The sequence below is a fragment of the Petaurus breviceps genome, unplaced genomic scaffold (genome assembly GCF_028583685.1).
Source record: "Petaurus breviceps papuanus isolate PSGF00001 unplaced genomic scaffold, PetGlider_PUasm1.0 567, whole genome shotgun sequence".
NCBI lineage: Eukaryota > Metazoa > Chordata > Mammalia > Diprotodontia > Petauridae > Petaurus > Petaurus breviceps.
Window position 1 is genome coordinate 9,444,210 of NW_027186383.1, and position 19,925 is coordinate 9,464,134.

Consider the following 19,925-nt stretch of genomic DNA (forward strand, 5'->3'; position numbering starts at 1 on the left):
AATTTTTCAGATTAACAAAATGTTAACAACTAACCCAAGAAAATACTAGGTATTTTATGATATTGAAATGCCTTCATACCTCTGCTGAGCTAGATAGAAATTTGAGGTGAAGCTTGGGAATGAGTATTGGGGAATGGGGAAGTCATCCCAAAGAATTTATTTGTTGAGCAGAGTTTTTGTGCACTGACCACTCAAAGGGAAACCCAGCCACCCACAACTAGTATTAATAGAGACATGGCCCTAAAAGACAGATCCTGGAAAGATGTGCACACGCATGCAGACTGGGTCTGCTCCTTAAATTTGTCCATAGTCTGGAGAGTGCCGACATGGAGGGAAGCACCTTCATTTTCTTTTTGAATTTCGTAGATTGTCTTTCATTTGAGAGGACAAAAAAGAAAAGAAAGTAACCAGAACTATAAATGAGGTTTTTATAGCATTGGGATGTTTTAAATCATATTTTAGCGCTATATAGAAAATGTTCCCTTGTCTGAACCAGGAAATTTATCCCCTTCAGAAAAAAAGTAGCCATCTAAGAAAAGAAACCCCGAACTCCGCAACTTCTCAGGGTCATTCAGTGCAGAATTTTTGTATTTTTTAAAACCAGTATGGAAAAAGAGGAAAGGGACAACAGGATTGTAACAAATTCGAATTTCAGTGCGAGTGCCAGTTTTCATTCTCACTTACTTGGTGCCTTCTAGCACATGTCATCCTCAGGTAGCTGGGGCTCAGCGGTCACACTCACCGAGACAGCCGAATTCCTTCCCTGATGGAGCCGTTCTGGGGGGGCTCAGCGCAGTGCTTGACAGCCAGAAGACAAATGAATGTTATGTGTGCTTGTAACAGTGCCAGGAAGGTCATTTCCTTTTGAATTTGGTCATTGTGAGAGAGTTGGGGCATCTTTTATGATTGTTCATAACTCTCAGTTAAGGGTATCAGGCTAGCTCAGAGGTTGTTTCCGTACATGTTCAGATCGGTGGTTCTACACAATCCTCAAAGTTTGGCTCCCTAGAGATGCCAGAAGGTTTCCAGTGGGGTTAATGATAAGACTGAATTTGCTGAATGTTCTCCCCCGTGTCCTTGGGGCCTGGAGGGCCTGTGTTCCTGCCGGCAGCCCATCTACATGATATATACACCCCTCGTATGAAGCCTCCTGGCTCATGGCCCTCTGAGTTCCGGCCTTATATGGAGCCCCACCGGGGCTGACTCAGACACATACATATGGGCTTTTGTGGGAGCTTTTCTGTCTTTGGTGTTGGTTTTATCAGCTTGTTCAAAGGATTTACACGGAGGAAAAGCATAATCTAGGAAGAGGAAATACACAGTGCTTTGGTGGTAGAATACTACAGCATGTGCTCTCCACATTTCCGAGACCATATATCATTATTAGAACTGAATTTAGGACAATGTTCAGAGAGCCAGAATCTAGTGGTAAGCGGTGGCCTCCGCCGCCCAGGGCTGGCCAAGGGATGACTAGAATCTGCCTTCACGTTTGTTCCTTTTACCCTTCTGGCCTCTTGTCACACAGCTCGGCACATTGGCTTTCTCCCCGTGTCTGAAAGAGAAGAGTCAGTAAGGAACTTGGAACTGAGGCATTGAAGTATGTGTTATATATGAAGGCAGTATTTTCCATTCACGATATTACCTGACATTGGCAAGCATCTTTCTGCTTAGAGTTCTGTACTTGATTTTGTCTGTTTTGTAAGCCTGGGCTTAATTTTTGTTAGACAGATAGAGCTATTGCTGTGTGAGTGTCAAAGACAGTCTTTTGGATTACAATGTCCCAGCACTGTCATTTAAGTGACTTATGGAAGTGATCAGATGTGCAGAACAGATAATATCAAGGCATTTCCAAACCCAGCAGCAAAGAGCCTGATGGCCAAGGGCCTTTTTTAGGCCCCAGAGGTGTCTTAGGTGACGCTTCTTAGGGAAGGTGTCTTGAAGGTTTGCATTTCCTATATTACTGAGGACATAGGGAATTGATGAGAAAACTGCCCAGCCTTGGGGAGGAAGAGCTTGCGTTTATTTATGTAGGGCTGTAAGACAAGCCTGGGAGGGATGGTTTATTCTTAGCTCCATTTTACAGATGAGCAGACTGAGACAAACAGTGACTTCCCTGGGAGTGCCCAGCATGCACCGAGTGTCTGAGGACACGTCTGACTCCAGGCCCAGTGCTCTGTGCCCTGCACCCCTGGACTTGTTTTTTCTGTAAAATGTTATTTTCTAACTTCTCCCTGCCTTGTTGGATTTTTTTTCCCCTCCTTTCAGTTGAAGGGCAGCACTGGGGTTTTTTGTTGCTTTGATTTGATTTGGTTTTTTCCTTTTGTCAACATCTTATAATGTGATCTTCAAAATCTTCTGTATTCTTATCCCTGTTTGTCCTCATTTCAACTCTTGCATGTGACAAGGAAAGGAAAGAGAAGGAAAGGCTTCCGACTGGTCTGTCTCCTCTCGACCTGCGTTTTGCTGCTGCTGCTTCTCCCTGAGAGGCCCAAGGCTGCCTCGAGGCTGTGGCTTCGGGGATCTTCCACCACACACCAGAGGCTGGCCTCACTCCTCTTGGGTTTACTCCTTTCCCTTCTTCCATCCCGTCCCAGACGGAGACAGTCCCCTCATGAGTCTTGTCTTGTGTTCGCTCTCATTTGCACCTTCCACATTCGTTCCAAAGCTCTCTTCTGTTTATCTCCTCTAGGCAGGTGCTGCCAGAGTGCCAAGGACTAGCCAGGCAGCCACCACCGCATGTCTGCCATCTGCAGGCCCAGAACACCGCTCTCTTGCCCATACTATCGTCCAATCCTCCTGAGTCTCGGGAAAAAGGCCTCTTTAACCTTAGTATTTACCTGCTGCAAACTCTTACAGGACTCCTCCTGGCTTCTGTTCTCCAAGCCCCTCGCTCCTGCTCCATAGTCTGGCCTCCTTACCTTTATCTGCCTTTGTAGTTGGTTTTTGTGTTGACTGGTCTTTCATCTTAAGAATCAAGAAAGTTGCCTTTCCTTGGGATTGATATGTCAGGGAATCCACAGGTGAAAGAAATAGAATGAAGTCTGGGAATCTTCCCATGGGAGAACAGCTGAAAATGCCCTTAAATGTAGCGTCCGAAAGACGCAACACTTTGTGTCAGTCCTAAAGAGGAAGGATTACTCAGGGAATAATTGTTGGGAAATTCCCCAAGCCCCCCAAGGAGGAGGTGGCTCCCTCATGAGAACCGGTTCTTGACAAACAACACAGATTTCTGCATTAGCCAAGTCCAAAATTATATATACATATATGATTATTATATTTATATGTGAGTTATATAGTATATGATTAACTTGTAAACTTTAAAATAAAGTCAGATAACATAATTATGTCTTGGGGGGGGAAGACAGAGCAATTGAGGTTAAGTGACTTGCTCAAGGTCACACGGTTAAGAGTCTGAGGACAGATTTGAACTCAGGTCCTCCTGACTACAGAGCCGGTGCTCTACTCACTGCACCACCTAGCCTCCCCTAAATAATATGATTATGGAACATAGAAAATTATCACATAAAAGTTAATATGTATTTAATATATGAAATCTATATTGTATTAATGTAATTTCGTTTTATGGCAGCTAGGTGGAACAGCGGATAGAGTGCCAGGCCCAGAGTCAGGAAGACTAATCTTCCTGAGTTCAAATGGGACCTCAAACACTTACCGGCTGTGTGACCCTGGGCAAGTCCCTTCACTGTATTGGTCTCAGTTTCCTCATCTGTAAAATGAATTGGAGAAGGAAATGACAAACCACTCTGGTATCTCTGCCAAGAAAACCCCAATTTGGGTCACAGAGTGTAGGACATAATTGAAACATGACTGAACAGTAACTTTTTTTTTTTTTTGAAGGGGGGAAGGCAAGGCAATTGGGGTTGTGACTTGACCAAAGCCATACAGCTAGTAAGTGTGTCAAGTGTCTGAGATCAGATTTGGACTCGGGTCCTCCCGACTCCAGGGCTGGTGCTCTATTCACTGTGCCACCTAGCCCCCCCCCCCGAAATTTATTTTTATATATAGGTATTATATAATTTTTGGCCATGACCATTGCACAAATTTGTGTTGTTTGACTATGCATCTTTGCCACAAGGGTTTGGGGGTTGTTGTTTTTTCCTCAGAGAGGGTGGGTGAAAAGGAGAAAAATATCATTTTAATCGAAGAAAAATAAAAATTTTTGAATATCCACATACCACCGTTCAGCAGTTCCCTGGTCAATGGGGCCTCACTTCTTGCACTTATTTTCAATTTCTTATTACCAAAAAAGGTGCTGCTATCAATATTTTGATATATTTAAGACTTTTCCTTCTCTTTCACCTCCTTCGGGCAAATACCCAGCAGGGACATTGCTAGGTCACAAGGTATGAACAGTTGAGTCATTTTCTGATAAAGTTCCAAATTGCTGGACAATTTCACAACTCTGTTTGGAATTTATTAGTGTCCCTCCGCCTACCTTCCTCTGGTCAGTCCACTTTATTTCCATCTTTGCCTTTTGCCAGTTTAAGCCTGGGAGGTAACCCACCGACCTTTGGAGATTTATTTCATGTTATTCCTTTTCTTGTTCTCCATATCCAACCAAACTGATCTGCTTTCTTTTCCTCAAAGTTGGCAGGCAGCACCCCCATACCTGAAAAACCGTCCCTCTTGACCTCAGCCTCACTGCCTTTGAAGCTCAGCTCTGGAGGTAGCCCTGTTCCCCACAGTGCCATTGCTTTGTCGTTCCCACACCTTTCCCAAGGGAAGCGTAATATCTCCCCTGGGCGCGGAAGCTCCTTGAAGCCAGGACCTGTGTCATTTTATCTGGCATGTATACAGCAAGCATTTAACAGATGTTTGTTGGGTTGAATGTCAGGAAGAGATGGAGTCAGAGCCTCAGTGTGTCTTCCTCAATGGAAATCCATTTCATGGCAAGGTTCACTCCCAGAATAGTAAGCCCTTGAAAGAATTGTGCAGGGAGACAGCCTTCTTCTCCTTCCCCTCTTTTAAGTCTCTGGGCTAATTAAGGCATTTGTCTAAAGTCACATTTAACACGCCTGGCTTACAGAGTAGCCCGAGGAGGCGCTAGTGGTCCTTGATGGGGAAGGGGTGACAGACCCTGCTCGTCGTTGGCCACAGAGACAGGAGCTCTGCTACCTTTAGGACTGCGGCTCACGTGGTCATTGCCAGACAAATGCTCTAGAGTCGGGATTGGAGAGTCTTGGGTTTGGTGGTGACTCCAGAGGTTTCAGGGGTCAATCCTTAGCTGAGGAAGTCGTCCCAACCATTGTTCCCCCCGCCTTGAACAGCCCAGTTCCCGGCAGGGCAAACTTGGCGCCTCTTGAAGCAGGCTGTTCTGGGGCCATTCTTCCATTGAGTTGAAGTCTACCTATCACATCTGAGCTGGTGTAGGACAAATCTACCTGACAGCCTTTACAGGCCATGACAGTTCATCCCTATGAAGTGTCATTATTGGGTTTGGTCCACCATTCCAGCTGGTCAGCATCTGTTTAGAATGTAGTTCTAGGTATTCCTTCTAACTAAGTCACCTGCCATCATGCAAACCATTGTAAAAATTATTCACCTGAATACAGCTGAGATTCAAGCAACGTTTCAGGTCTGAGACAATGAGAGCATGGATTAAAGTGATGTGGCTTGGGGCGGCCAGGTAGCACAGTGAGTAAGAGCACCAGCTCCAGTGTCGGGATGACCTGGGGATCGAATCCCAGGCTCAGACACTTAGCACCCACCTAGAAACACCTGGCCGTGTAACCTTGAGCAAGTTACTTAACCCTGATTGCTTTTTAAAAAATAAAATAATAACAAAAAATAAAGTTATGTGGCTTGAAGCGGACAAAGAAAAGAGGCAGAAAAGGAAGAATTGCTGAGTCTTGGTGGGAGGCTAGAGGCTGGGGGGGTGGGGTGTCAGTGTTTCTGTATTGGGTTGACTGGGAATGATCTTCTGTTCCCAGACTGGGGAAGCCCTGGAGATAGAGGGCGGGAAGAAGAGCTGGCTTTCATGGAAAATGACCCATGTGGTTTTAGACCTGTTGAGTTGCTGTTAGAGTGGCACATCCTGTAGGTAGTTAGAGAGACTGAGACTAAAGACAGAGCCAGAGATGCAGCTGCCATGTGCCTGGCACACCGAGGCAAAGACTTGCAACAAAGACAACGAATGGGCTCTGTAAGGTGGCGAGTCTGCCCCCAAGGACGTGGAGCCCTTGGATCTCCAGCCCTTGTCCTTTTAGAGGGCAGGCATCTCAGGCCCTCAGCACCCCTACTACTCCAGGCTAGGGAGTGCTTTCAGGTGTATGTCAGTAGAAGATTTTCTCCTGTGGAGATGGAGGTGACCAGCAGTGCCCTTACAATTTAAACCTTTTTATGTTTTTTCTTGTTTTGCTTTGCTTTGCTCTCCTTTTTATTTTTATTTTCATTTTTTACACCAGCCATGGGATTGTATCAGTACAGAAAGTTGCTAAAGAACTTCTGCCTGCCTGAGACTCTTGGAGGTTAAGGGACTTGGCCAGGGTCCCACAGCCAGAGTGGCTCAGAGGCAGCAGTCAGACCAAGGGCTTCTGGACCTGAAATACCATATGAACATTTCCGTAAATGGGAAACAGAAAAGAGGGCTATATGTGAAATTGTGAGGTTCTGGTCTGAAGGGTTTTTAGAAGTGTAGCCACCCAGTGCCAGTAGCAGTTCTGCAGATACACAGTGTAAACAGGCCCAGAGTTACAGGGCCACTTCTCTCTGCAGCAGCTACAGCATGACCCAGTGTTCGCAGAAGGGTCTTTATAGGGTTCTTTAACAGCATCGCGGTAGGCTGGCCCAGTCGTTGTTTGGCATTGGAAGCTGGAATGTGCTCCCATTCGCTCCCTGGGTTCACAGTTCTCCTTTGGTCTCACTAGCCTGCCCATTCCCAGAAGTTTTCCCAACAAGCTGGCCCACGGGGGTCCTGGTTGTTCACCTTGAGCCCTTGGCACAAATTTCTCCAATGCCTGTGGTAGTGACATCTGTTTACTTGGGTTCTGTTGTGAAGTATGGCGCTGTTCCATCACAATAATCTTTGTGAATAGCATAGCATATTAAAGATATGTGCTTGAGTATCCGCACACAATTTTTATTTCATGCTGCCTCAAAAACCTGAACTGAGCTTCACTGAAAGAAGAGCCAGGGGCGTATTCCCTCTTTCCTATGCTCTTCCCCCTCCCCATTACACAAAGAATGTCTGATCCTGTGAGAATCCCAGGCCCTCCCTCATTAAAGGCCTACACGCCCTTTCCTTTCATCAATATCTAGTTATCCACCACTAACTATGCCAGTCAGCTGCAGAATAGAATTCTTCCCAGAGGAAATTCCCTAGAGATACCTCTTGATTATTTTAACTATTGTTAGGGGTAGTGTGAAGAGAAGGGTTGCTTTCACTGTATGTGTTGGAATGTACAAGGCTTTTTAGTATTTCTCTGAGAAAGTATCACATAAAATAATGTTAGTGCTGTTCACATCAGCAGTACTGGAATGTGGGCTTCTTGTTTGTTTTGGGGTTTTGGATTGTAGGCATTTGCTGAAAGATCGTGTGCTTTGGAAAGAGCATTAGACATGGGTCCAAGAGATCTGGTGTTTTAGGCTTGACTCTTCCTGGAGTAAAGGCCTCCATTTCCTCATCTGTAAAAGGAGGGAGTGGCATTGAATGATCTCTGAAGTTTCTTGTGGTCCTAAAATCTTACTATTCTATAATAACATTTTATTTGTCCTACGTTTGTAGCATCAAAAAATTCTAGAAGTTGAAGAGGCCAGCAAGAAACTGAGCCAAGACAGCTAGAGCAGTGATGATCACTGGAAATGGACACGGAAAATGTCCGTGCTCCAGTTACTGAGGAGAATTCATTTTCAAGGCAGTGTCATTAAATTGTGATTTAAAGACAAAAGATTCAAAGTGATTTTGCTTGTAGGTACTTAAATCTAGTTCAGACGAGTGTGTAAATGCAGACATGTTGGGCCTGACCTGTAGAGCTTGGACAGTGTATGATTTGTGGGTTGTTTAGCGCAATAATTTGGCAGTTTCAAAATTCTGTCCAAGAAATGTCTTCTGCTTTAACATTTTGTTTCTTTGTTCCAACTCTTTTCCACAGCAGACCTACAGGATAGGCTTGGGGTTTCAGCAGGCAGCTATGGAGAGCAAGCTCTGGACCCCAAAAGAGAGAGGGCTGAAAGAAATGAGCAGGCCACACTCAGGGGTGAAGTTCCAGCTCTCCAGAGCTGCATGAAAAATGCTCCCCACACTGATGAGATTGCAGATTAAAACTACTCCCTGGGTCCATCTCATACCCATTAGATAATGACGGTTGTCAGGGGGAGTGTGGGAAAATAGCAAGGAATTAGTCCATCCAGTCTGGAAAGGAGTTTGGAACTGCCCTCCCAGAGTTACTGCTCTGCATATCCCGTAACCCAGAAATGCCATTCCCAGGCCTACACTCCCCAAAGAAGTAAAAGGAAAAGGATTCATACTTGGGACAATAGAGCAGCACGTTTTGTTGTAGCAAAGAAATGGCTAGAGAGTACACCTCAGGCGGCTAATGATTGAGCAAAATTATGGTGTATGAATGTAATAGAATATTATTGTGCTCTAATACGTGATGAAAGGTAGGATTCCAGAGAATCTTGGGAAGAATTACGAACTGATGCAGTTAGGTTAGCAGAACTAAGAGAATAATTTATATGTAATAACATGATTTAGGAGGAAAAAGAAGTCTGACTCAAGCAGTGATCAGCCTTGGCTCCAGACCACGGTGGAGCCTGTAACCCGCCCTGTCAGACAGGAAACAGGCCCAAGCTTCAGAAAGCTGCACGTGTTTTCAAAAATGGCCACCCAAACTATCCCAGTTTGTCTCAAGTACCTTTCTTTTTTTTTTTAATGGAGGTAAGATAGTGGCAAGCATTGCTGATAAAGAAAGAGCACAGAGGGGCCTTACTGGTTCTTCCATTCAGTAATCAGATGACTCTGGACAGGCCCCAATTTGTTTCTTCCCTCTGTATAGTGAGGGAGTCAGAACCCTTCCAGCTCTCTCTACCCCCTCTCACACATGTATATCCACATATAGGGAAGGGAAGATTTCAAGAACATTATATGGCTTGAATTCCCCTGAGCTTCTCATTGCTAAGATTTCCTACTTTGCTTTAGAAATTCACCGCACCCAAATTTTGCCGAGCACTTTTGTTTTGATTCACAAGGGTTTGGAGGTTCAGGGAATCTTGAAGTTGTTCATTTTTCCAGATGATTCTTTTATATTTTTAATGTTGTCCCTGAATGGAACATTAGAGGAAACACATAAAGATATGGTGCTGATGGAAGAAGCTGAATTTACTCACATTTGCTGGCTCTCACCTCCCCTAATAGCTCCATCTTTCTTCCTAAAGAATTTGCTCGGCCTGTTACTCAAATAAGAAGGTGACAAGAAATTTTATGTGCGCTTGGGAGTTTATGGACTTCACGGCTGCTGACTGTTCTAGAACTCTGCTTTTGCAGTATTTACATTCCCAGAGAGGTTTTTTCCTAAACTTTGAGGAGCTGTTAGTAACCTTAAAAAGAAAATTCCCCTTTTAGCAGTCTTTTTCACCAAACTAGAGGCTTGAATCTGTTGGTTGCAGCAAGAATATTATAGTGGCCTGTTTTCCATCAAAGTGTGTCTTCAGCATTTCTCAGCTTTGTAGTAGACCCCCCAGGGCAGAGTAGGAAGCCTTAAAACGAGCTGAATGTTTATTTACTCCCTGCTGGAGATGGGGAACCCTTGGGTCAGCACAGAGACATTCTCCAGGATTCAAGGAGCCTGGGGGACAGATCATAGCAACTTCTAGCTTCTCACTGTGGCCATGTCAGAATGAATGTGGAGAAATGCAAGTGGCAGGTCGGGGGTCCTAGTGCTGCTGCAGCTGCGGGGGCTTGTGGGGGAGGCGCTGCTTCCACAGCATCATCTAAGAAGAGCTCAGGGACGATTTGGGTCGATCCAGGGCCCTCGCCAGATTTAGGTGGTATGTATGACTCAACAAAACAACTGCACACATGTGTGTGTACACACGTGTGTGGGTGTGTGCGTGTATGTGCATATGGGTGTGTGCACCTGTGTGCACGGGCACACACATGTGTGGCTGTGCACATGGCTGTGCACGTGGGTGTGGGTGTGTGGTTTCCTTGGTATAGCAAACTCCCAAGTGAAGAAACCCCCTGTGCCCATGCCGAGCAGCAGCTCCCATTCTGCAGCGTGCAGTCAGGCCATCACTGAGCCTTTTAGAAGTGGCTGTGGGCTGAGGTTGGCCAGTGGCAGAGGCCCGGCCTTGCCCGGCAAGAGCTCACGGTTTCCCAGGCCGCTGAGGGGCGCTTTGAGATGGTGACAGGCCCAAAACCAGAGCTAGAAGCAGCCCGACAAAAGGTGCAGGAAGTGGCGGCCCTTTGCTCATGGGCTGTGAAGGACTTGAGTATCCCAGTCAGGTGTATTCAGGTACAGCCACATGCCCTGAGAGTAGCCAACAGGTTCGGCTGTGTCTGCTTGGCAGGAGGTCTTGGCTGGCCTGTGCTAGCCAGACAGAGGCATAGAAGCCCTGCTTCTGAGACCCCCAGACAGCAGCAGCCTGGAGCGAGGGCAGCCAGACAGCCTCCACTCATCCTGACCCACTGGGCCAAAGCCGATAAAAGGCAGTTTAATTGTGGATCAAGCACATGGTTTTCCATTTCTGTTAAGAACCATTCAGTTCACCAAGACGGAGCATTTGTCTGACAAGGCCAGACAGAAAGTTCCATGTGACCCAGCAGCCAGAAAGGCTGCCGTGATCTTCTATCCCTTAGCCACCAGAGAGAAGGCAAGAGAAGCTGAGTTTAAGTGTGGCCTCTGAGGCCAAACTGCAGCCGAGGGGTCCTGCCTGGGGGGTGGGGGGAGGAGGCACAGGGCTGGGCAGAAACACACCTGATCCCCAGGCACTGCCACCTGAGGCAGTGTGTGCACATAGAAACACGTGCAAACTAAATGCCAAGCAATTGGGGGAGAGATCACCTCCTGTGCAGAAGTGGGTGAGGCCAGGAGCTCCAATTGCAGGCTGGTCGGAGGCCCAGCTGAGGAGGGCATGCAGCCTGTATAGAGGCCAAAGGTGGGCGAGGCGTGAGGACAAGCAGGCCAGCCTGCACCAGAGGACATGCAGACAGAGCCGGGGCTCCAAAGCCAGGGTGGGAAGGGCCGCTCTTGGCCTCACTGGTGATGGGGGGCTGCTGGAGTTTGTGGAACAGAGGAGTGTCTGCTTATTATTGGTGGAGGAGGAATTAGAGGCTGTGGATGGAGGCCAGGACAGAGGCTGTGGGAGTGGAAAGAAAGGGCCCAGTGGGAGGAGTGTCAACAAGGTAGAGCGGACAGAACACCTGGCAGGTGGGGCGAGGCACAGAGTGGGGGAGGACCCTGGGGTCATGAACCTCAGTGACCAGAATGATCCAGGACTCTTGGTGCCAGTAGGCCTCGTTTGGGGGCAGAGAGGTTCAATAGGGGATGCAGAAGTGGAGCCTCGAGGAGGGGCGGCTCTGTTTGTAATAATCATCTGCATGGAGAAGGGCATCGAACCTGTGGGAGCTAGTGATAGGGTCATCCAAGACGGGCCTGGCCAGCTAAGAGCTTTGGGGCATATCCTGGGAATGGTCAGATAGGCATTAGAGTCAGACAAGGAGTGTCCCGGAAAGTGCACGTGGAGGAGCCAGAGGCATGGCGAGCTCTTCAGGGTGCCTTGCTGCCCTACTGTGTTCTAGGGGATGCAGGACCAGTCTTGTCATAGGTGAGTTTTACAAGTACCTACCTTGGTAAGGAAAAAGAAAACATTCTCATTTCTCAGGGTGAGATCCCTCCTGTTGGGGCAAAAGGCACTTGGCTCCAAAGCACCCTGACTTGTTGTGTGACCTTGGCCATGGCAGCCAGCTCACCTCTGATCTCCGTCGCCTCATCTGTAAAGAAGGTTGGACACCGGTTTCCTAGGCTTTTCTGGGCTCTCATTTGATGCTGCTCTTCCCAGTCTATCCTCAGTGGGCCTGCTGGAAGCTCTCATCGTTAAAAACCTTGGGATTTCCAGATGGACCTTTGGGTACCATTGGATTTCAGCTGTATAACCTTGGGCAAATTATCCAGGATCTCCTTGATGATTTTTGGTGTTAAGGTTTCCCCTTCGCGGGCCTCAGTTTTTCTCTCATAAAATTAGTTAGTTGAACTCTTGTAGTTCTGAATCTGAGGAGTCTGAAAATTCACGACACTGAGGGGCAAGGGAGCTTCTTACAATTGTGTCTCAGGGAGTTTAAGCAGCGGATCAGGGACCGTCTGCGTCACAGTTGCCTTGCTCAAGCTGTCCCTTGCGTTCCCCCTGCCAGCTTCCTCAGTGCCTGGCCGGCTGACCCAAATCCCTCTGAGGTGCACACCTGGTCTCTTCATTTAGCTGCATTTGTTTTCCAAGTTTTTGCTCAAGTAGAAAAGGCAGTGAAAGGCTGGCACACGGAGACCGTGGCCTCTGCAGCCACCTTGATTGATGTGTGTGCTTTTGTGCTGCTGGTAGAGAAGGAAACATGGGGCAGAGGGGGTGGGTGGGAAGGGAGGCATTCATCTGTGCAGTTTCCAGCTGGGTGAGAGCCCTGGAGCCTGCAGTCCATGCTTACAGCCTCACCCAATCCCTGCCGGGTGGGAGGTTTGCACTGGCAGAGACATTGGCACCACAGCTGTTTGCCAAGAGACCCCTTTGGGGTAGTAAATTAGAGCTGCCATCTAGCTGGCAGATTTACTTCCTGTTGCCATTAGCGAAAATGTTGCCGTTTCCTGTTACTAAAGTGTGAAGGTGATTGTCCAGTCACAGCCCTTGTTGTAGGGCTTCTTTTTCTCATTAAGCTACAGGCCACTATGATGTGAGGTTGGCCTTTACTCCTCTGCAGATGTGTGATCATGGATTTCCAGATGTTTCTGGAGTGTCTGAGCTGCCCAGTACTTTCAGTCATTTAATCAGTGCAGATGAGAAAACCCAAAGTGACTGATGAGTGGATTTTGAATTAAGGGGAGAGACCTAGGTTCTCTGATGGCCCCTCCTCAAGCCCCACCCTAGGACTTTTCCTCCTGAGTCTAAAACACCTTTCATCACAGTAGCAAGGCAGCCCTTTACCCCAAAACCTGTATTCGCCTTTGCCCATCGAATAAACCACCTAGTCTTATATTCAAGGCCCTTTGTAATCTCGCCCAGGCTGTGCTAGGAAATATCACTCCAGCTCCTCCCCCTCAACATTCTCTCCAGCCAGACTAGGAGATTTACTGTCCCACTAAATATCATTTATGCCTGTGTTCTCACCATTCTTCTTAGCAGGATCACCTGCTTTTCCTCCTTGCACCTAAATCATCTCAGATCTCACCTCTTCAAATGCTCCCTGACCACCTTAGTCCTTAGTTTGTCTTCTAGGCAGTGCCCAGAGCACTGGGCCTGGAGTCAGGAAGACTCTTCTTCCCAAGTTCAAATCTGGCCTCAGGCATTTACCAGCTGTATGTCCCTGGGCAAGTCACTTAACCTTGTTTGCCTCAGTTTCCTCCTTACAAATGGGGATAATATTAACATCTTCTCAGGGTTTTGTGAAGATTAAATGAGATTTTATATATATATCTAAAGTGCTTTTCAGACTTTGAAATGCTGTTATATAAATGACAATTATCATCATCATCACTTACCTTATTCTTGGTTAGTTGTTTTTTCCAGTTGTGTCTGACTCTTTGTGACGCCATTTGGGGTTTTCTTGGCAAAGTTACCAGAGTGATTTTCCATTTCCTTCTCCAGCTCATTTCCCAGCTGAGGAAAATGTCTTCCTGACTTTAGCCCTGTGCCACCTCGCTGCCAGCATCACTCACCAGCCTCTACCATTTGCTGCCCTGTATAGTTAGATGCCCCTTTTTGTGTGCAGGGCATACCTTACACCAGAACATTGAGCCCAGCCAAAGGCCTCCTTCCACAGTATCGGTCAGACAGCCTCTCCAGAGGTCGGCCCTGGTGCTCCACAGTGATGGCCACTAACATGGTGTTTTCCCACAATCGATCAGTGGCATTGGGTAGGTCTGCCTGTTTGGTTTCTGATCTCTCTAGCCGGATTCGTGGAAGACTCGTGGCAAGGGCTGTGTCTTAGATACTCTGCAGTTCTCTAAATGGTGAGGGCACTGCCTTCACCAAAGATCTGTAGCATTTGTTGAACAAAAGTAATTGAACTTAGCTGATTTTTCTAGTGCTAAGCAATGTGGAGAGCACCTGTGGTGTTCCCAGTACTGAGCTTAGCCAAGTGGCGAGGGGGGTCACCAAAGAATCAAGGCTGGTGACAGCCCTTTTGACCTTATTGCGAGTCTGCTTCCAGCCCATAGGCAGAGAGTTGACCTGTTTTCATCTCTCAGAGAGCTGACCCAGAATGCAGCAGTGCAAGGGGCCTGGCAGCTTGTCTAGGCTAGCCCTCTGACTTTGCAGATGAGGACGCTTCAGGGCTGTTCCCACAGTTCACCAGGTACTGAGTAGTAGAGCTGCAGTGATTGCTTTTTAATTTAGTATTTTTGCCCCAGTTACATGTAAAAACAGTTTCTCAACGTTTGCTTTTAGAACCTGGGGTTGCAAATTCTTTCTCTTCCTCCCTCCTCTCCTCCCCTCCCCCACCACAGAGGAGGCAGGCAGCTTGACACGGTTACCCATGTGCAGTCATGCAAACATTTCCGTTAGTCGTGTTGTCGTGTTGTGAAAGAAAACACAGACCCCAAACCCTCAAGAGAAATGAAGTAAAGAAGCCCAGCTGCATTCACACACGGGCAGCTCGCCCTTCAGGGTCATCTTGGTCATCGTGCTGCTGAGAGCAGCCAAGTCACTCACACACGATCCCCCACACTGACTGTTGCTTTGCACAGAGTCATTTCAGTCCGAGAGCGTCCTGCTGCTCATTTCTTGTAGCACAGTAGTATTCCGTCATCATCACACACCACAACTTGTTCAGCCATTCCCCAATGGACGGGCATCCCCTCAATTTCCAATTCTTTGCCACCAGAAAAGAGCTGCTATATTTTTGTACAGATAGGACCTTTTCCTTTTTGTTACCTCTTGGGATATAGACTTAGTAGTGGTATTGCTAGGTCAAAGGGTATCATGCCTGGTTTTATAGACCTTTGGTCATCGTTCAGCACGATCAGTGTGGAGAAGGGCCTGCCTACCTCCCTTCCCACCAGCCACGCCAGCTGCTGCCCTCCTTCCACCCCCAGGCATCAGCTTTGGAAGCAGCTTCTATGAGGAAGGGGCCAGCCAGCCCCACCAGCTGACTGGGAAAGCAGGGCCACATAGCACAGGGCCAAAGCTCTCTACTCTAGGGCAGAGGGGAGGTGGAAGAGGGCCCCCTCTCTGGGCCTCAGAGTTAATGAACCTTATTGGATTGGGTAATCCCAAGAGTCCTTGACCTCCCAGCTCCTCCCTCCATCCTCCCTCCCCCTCCCCAACTTTTATGCCTCCATTCCTGGTGTGTTTTCTCCCCACTCACCCCCCAACCCCCACTTGAAGATTCCCACATGGAGCAGTTGAGGATACCATTACTGTTGGTGTTATTACTAAGTCAACCAAGCTACAAAAGGTGATGTTAACGCACCTAGCAGTCTTCCTACACCAAGAATGAAGGACTTTTGCAAAGGCATGGTCTGCCCAGCCCTGCCTTGCCCTGGGATGTCAAGCTTTTCTTCTCAGAGCCAGTTCTCATAAACTTGGCTTGCTTCCCTCTAAAATAGGAATTTACTTTGTATTCTGCTTTTAATCCACCTGGGGGCTAAAGAGGCCTTCTAAGGTAGGATTTGAATGTGGTGCCTCTTGAGGAAACTTGGATGATTTTTTTTCTTTTCTTTTTAAAAAAAAGTTTTAAATTTTATTTATTTTTAGTTCTCAACATTGACTTCTACAAGATTTTGCGGGTTATAATTTTTTCTCCCCATCTTTCCCCTACCCCCTACCCCAAAATAGCAACCCACTGAATACCCCTTCCTCCAATCTGTTCTCCACTATATTCTCCCCATCATCCCCCCTAACTTTCTGCAGGGCAAGACAGACCTCTATACCCCAGTGCCTGTACATCTTATTTCCTAGTTGCATGTAAAAAACATTTTTTTTTTTAAACATTTGTTTTTAAAACTTCGAGTTCCAGATTTTTTCCCTTCCTCCCTCCTCACCCATCCCCACTGGGAAGACAAGCAATTCAATACAGGTTGTACATGTTCAGTTACCCAAATCATTTCCATAGTTGTCATATTGTGAGACACCAACTACATTTCCCTCCATCCTATCCCGCCCCCCCCCATTTATTCCATTTTCTCCTTTGACCATATCCCCTTTCAAAACTGTTTGCTTCTAAATGCCCTCTCCCCCCATCTGCTCTCCCTTCTATCATCCCCCTTCCCATCCCCTACTCCCCTGTTTTCCTGTAGGATAATATACCCAGTTGAATGTGTATGTTATTCCCTCCTTAAGCCAAATTCAGTGAGAATAAGGCTGTCCATTCCCTTTCACCTTCCTGTTCTTCCCCTCCATTGTAACAGTTTTCTCTTGCCTCTTTTATATGAGATAATTTGCCCTAACCTATCTCCTCCTTTCTCCTCCCAATAAATTCCTCTTTCACCTCTTAATTTTATTTTTTAGATATCATCCCTTCATATTCAACTCATCCTGTGCCCTCTGTCTATGTATACATGAACATACATACATATGCCCACTCACATATATATTTATATACACATACACCCTCCTATACATATATATACACGTATATTCCCTTCAATTATCCTCATACTGAGAACAGTTTTATGAGTTACATTTATTGTTTTTCCATGTAGGAATATAAATAGTTCAACTTTAATAAGTTCTTTATGATTTCTTTTTCCTGTTTACCTTCTCATGCTTTTCTTACTTCTTGTATTTGAAAGTAAAATTTTCTGTTCAGCTCAGGTTTTTTCATCAAGAATGCTTGAAAATCTTCTATTTCATTGAATGACCATATTTTCCCCTTTAGCATTATACTCACTTTTGCTAGGTAGGTGATTCTTGATTTTAATCCTAGCTCCTTTGATCTCTGGAATATCATATTCCAAGCCCTTCAATCCCTTAGTGTAGAAGCTGCTAGGTCTTGTGTTATCCTGATTGTGTTTCCACAATACTCAAATCATTTCTTCCTAGTGGCTTGTAATATTTTCTCCTTGACCTGGGAACTCTGGAATTTGGCTATAACATTCCTAGGAGTTTTCTTTTTGGGATCTTTTTTGAGAGGTGATTGGTGAATTCTTTCCATTTCTATTTTGCCCTCTGGTTGTAGAGTATCAGGGCAATTTTCCTTGATAATTTCTTGAAAGATAGTGTCTAGGGTCTTTTTTAGATCATGGCTTTCAGGTAGTCCAATAATTTTTAAATTATCTCTCCTTGATCTATTTTCCAGGTCAGTGGTTTTCCCAATGAGATATTTCACATTGTCTTCTATTTTTTCATTTGTTTGGATCTGTTTAATAGTATCTTGATTTCTCAAAGTCACTAGCTTCCATTTGCTCTAGTCTAATTCTGAAGGAATGATTCTCTTCAGTGAGCTTTTGAGATCCTTTTTTCCATCTGGCAAATTCAGCTTTTTAAGGCATTCTTCTCCTCATTGCCTTTTTGAGCCTCTTTTGCCATTTGAGTTAGTCTATTTTTAAGGTGTTATTTTCCTCAGTCAGGTTGTTGACTTTCTTTTCATGATTTTCTTGCATCATTCTCATTTCTCTTCCCAGTTTTTCCTCTACTTCTCTTACTTGGTTTTCAAAATCCTTCTTGAGTTCCTCCATGGCCTGTAACCAATTCATATTTTTCTTGGGTGCTTTTGATGCAGGAGTTCTGACTTCGCTGTCTTCCTCCCGCTCCATGCCTTGATCCTTTTTGTGCCCCAAAAAGGAATCTATGGTTTGATTACATTTCCTGAACTTGCTCATATTGGCAGCCAATTACTTGACTTTTGAGGTCTTTGCCATGGTAGAACTCTGCTTCCAGAGAGGAGAGAGCTTCATCCCAAATTGCTGGATATTTTCCAGCTGCCAGAGCTATTAGTTGGGCACCCTCTCTACAGCCCCCACAAGCTCTGGCTCACTGGTCACACACCCCAGGACTAACACCCAAGTCCGAGATCCAGATCCAAGCAGGTTAAAGCAAGAGCGATTGCCCTCTGAATGGTCGCTTGGTCCCCTTGCAGTCTGCAGGCCAGGAGCTCCTGAGACTGCCAGGCACTGCTGCCACGCCTCCACTGCTTCTTACTCTGGGGGCAGGGGCCAGACCATGCTCTCAGTCCCCCAGTTGCCGCAAAGTTCCCACTGACCTTTTACTTTCTTTTTGGCATTTATGAGTTGATAATTCTGGAAACCACCACAGCTGCTGGTGATTCTCTCTCCTGAAGTTTGCTTCGGCCCCCACGGAAGCCAAGGTCGTGGCTACCTTGGGACCTGGAGCGACGCGGCTCATGTGGGGCTGCACTCTGCTCCCAGCCTGGTGCGATAGATCCTTCCTTTTGGCCTGCTGGGTTTGTTTCAGTGGGAGCTTTGTTTCTCTTTGTCTCTTTGTGGGTTCTATAGCTCTAGTTTAAAGTCATTTTTTTTTTTTACATGTATTAGAAGTGTTTGGTGGGGAGCCCACACCAAGTTTGTGCTTCTATTCTACCATCTTGGCTCTGCCCCCAATTTTTTTCTTTACTGAAGATCTTGGTAGGTTGGAACAATATCATTCTCTTATCTACCTCTTCTAGCAGTAAAAAATCTTAGAAATCAAAACTAGGAATTAGCCCATTGCCTAACTTTATTATGTGACTAATACGCAACCAGAGCATTTAATTGGGGGAATTCAGTTCTCTAAAGAACAGCCTCACAGACCCAGAGTTGGCCCCCTGAGTAACCTCCTCCAGGCAGAATCTGAGTGACACGTCCTTTGCCTAGGGACCTCCAGTGAGGTAGCTGCCCTGCATCTGGCCTTGGCTCACTTCCTTATCCCCAGGGGTCTCCCTAGATCTTGCTCAGATTTGCTGCTCTCTCCCTTTGTGCTGCTGGACCCAAAGAGACTAAGCCTAATCTCTTGACTAAGTGAGAACTCTTCACACCTCTCCCTCCCCAAGTCTTCTCTTCCCCAAGATTTGTTCCAGAAACATTCACTAAATACTCAGCACTCAGATGGCGGCCCTTATCATCTCCTCACCCTCACTACCCGGTCGTCCCCTTATCCTTATTCCCTCCTTTGAGTGAGGGAAAGGGGCGGGCAGACCTGCCAAGGATGTGGCTTCTGTGGTTCTATTGTTTTATATATGCTTGATTTTAAGGATTGAGAAATAGTTTCTTAAACAAGCCAATCAGTCAGTCAGTTGACAAACATCCATTAAGCACTGACTTTAGCAACCCTAAATCGGGTCTGGCATCTCGGGAGACCTGATGCCCTTTCAGGGAGTCTGTAAAGGCAAGAATATTTCTGTTGTAGTGCCAAGATCTTTTCCTTTCTAATTTAATGAAGCCATGTAAACAAAAGCTCTTTGGGAAGCCTCAGTTTTTAAGAGTATAAAGAGGTATAAAGATCCAGATATCTGCAAACCACTGACCTGCTGTGTACCAGGCATTGTGCTAGATCCCAAGAATAAAGAAAGAGAATTGAGAGAGTACCCATGCTCACGAAGCTTTCTCCAAGGCATAGGACATCCAGAGAGACTCTGATGGTGTCTATGCAGAACAGTGATGACAGGCCATGCCGCCCGAACTGTAAACCACATAAACGAAGGGGAGAAGTATGGGAGGTGAAGGAAGCTTGAAGTCAGATTGGTGAGGGCTTTAAGCACCAAACAGTGGAGTTTTTCTGATTCCAGAGACAGTAGGAGCCAGTGTGGTTGTTGAGGAAGGGAGTGGCCT

General features: G+C 46.3%; 2 protein-coding genes across 2 annotated transcripts in view; one reads left to right on the forward strand and one right to left on the reverse strand.

Moving 5' to 3' along the window:
* Positions 1 to 19,925, reverse strand: part of HES6 (hes family bHLH transcription factor 6) — a 312,570-nt gene that overhangs the window by 285,946 nt on the left and 6,699 nt on the right. The gene's annotated exons all lie outside the window — the stretch shown is intronic.
* PSMD1 (proteasome 26S subunit, non-ATPase 1) overlaps positions 1 to 19,925 on the forward strand; it is a 118,984-nt gene that overhangs the window by 60,912 nt on the left and 38,147 nt on the right. The window lies entirely within an intron of this gene.